General features: G+C 37.2%; 1 non-coding gene across 1 annotated transcript; it reads right to left on the bottom strand.

Moving 5' to 3' along the window:
• Positions 1 to 1,020: 1,020 nt before the first annotated feature.
• On the bottom strand, positions 1,021 to 1,128 carry LOC127744619 (small nucleolar RNA R71). The gene has a single exon (XR_008005592.1). It is a non-coding gene; the product is annotated as a small nucleolar RNA R71 (small nucleolar RNA).
• Between the last annotated feature and the right edge of the window lie 212 nt (positions 1,129 to 1,340).

Genomic DNA, 1,340 nt, shown 5'->3' with positions numbered 1-1,340 from the left:
TTGAATCATATCTTTTCTTGATAGCCAAGTTATTAATTTTCAAAATCAAATCTTTTTAAAATGTTTTTTTTTCAAATCATATCTTCTCAATCACATCTTTTTTAAAACTAATCACATCTACTTAACCACATCTTTTTCAAAACAGTTTTCAATCATATCTTTTTAACTTCTAATTTCAAAATCTTTTTCAAAAATCACTTCATTTCTTTCTTACTTTCAATTTTCGAAAATAAGTGATACTTTTCAAAAATGTTTTCAAAATCTTTTACTTAATTTTCGAAAATTACTTCCCTTCTTCTCACATCCTTCTATTTATGGACTAACAATATTCCTTAATGCAAAATTCGAACTCATTCTTCTCTGATAAGTTCGAATTTTCCACTTCTGTCTTCTACTCTTCTTTTCCTCTGACACTTAAAGGAATCTCTATACTGTGACATAGAGGATTCCACATCTTCTTGTTTCCTTCTCTTTCTTATGAGCAGGAGCAAAGACAAAGGCATTCTTGTTGAAGCTAACCCTGAACCTGAAAGGACCTTGAAGAGAAAGCTAAGAGAAGCCAAAGCACAACTCTCTTTAGAGAACCTGACCGAATTCTTCAAAGAAGAAGAAGCCATGGCAGCCGAGAACAACAACAATGCCAACAATGCAAGGAAGGTGCTGGGTGACTTTACTGCACCTACTCCCGACTTCTATGGGAGAAGCATCTCTATCCCTGCCATTAGAGCAAACAACTTTGAGCTGAAGCCTCAATTAGTTTCTCTAATGCAATAGAATTGCAAGTTCCATGGACTACCATTGGAAGATCCTCATCAGTTCCTAGCTGAATTCTTGCAAATCTGTGACACTGTCAAGACTAATGGGGTAGACCCTGAAGTCTATAGACTCATGCTATTCCCTTTTGCTGTAAGAGACAGAGCTAGGACATGGTTGGACTCACAACCTAAAGAAAGCCTGGACTCTTGGGAAAAGCTAGTCAATGCCTTCTTGGCAAAGTTCTTTCCACCTCAAAAATTGAGTAAGCTTAGAGTGGAAGTCCAAACCTTCAGACAGAAGGATGGGGAATCCCTCTATGAAGCTTGGGAAAGATACAAGCAATTAATCAGAAAATGTCCTTCTGACATGCTTTCTGAATGGAGCATCATAGGTATTTTCTATGATGGTCTCTCTGAACTATCCAAAATGTCTTTGGATAGCTCTGCTGGAGGATCTCTTCATCTGAAGAAGACGCCTACAGAAGCTCAAGAGCTAATTGAAACGGTTGCAAATAACCAATTCATGTACACTTCTGAAAGGAATCCTGTGAACAATGGGACAAGTCAGAAGAAAGGAGTTCTTGA

The sequence above is a fragment of the Arachis duranensis genome, unplaced genomic scaffold, assembly GCF_000817695.3.
Source record: "Arachis duranensis cultivar V14167 unplaced genomic scaffold, aradu.V14167.gnm2.J7QH unplaced_Scaffold_68558, whole genome shotgun sequence".
NCBI lineage: Eukaryota > Viridiplantae > Streptophyta > Magnoliopsida > Fabales > Fabaceae > Arachis > Arachis duranensis.
Note: the sequence above shows the minus strand (reverse complement) of the source record. Positions and strands in the feature narration are given on the sequence as shown.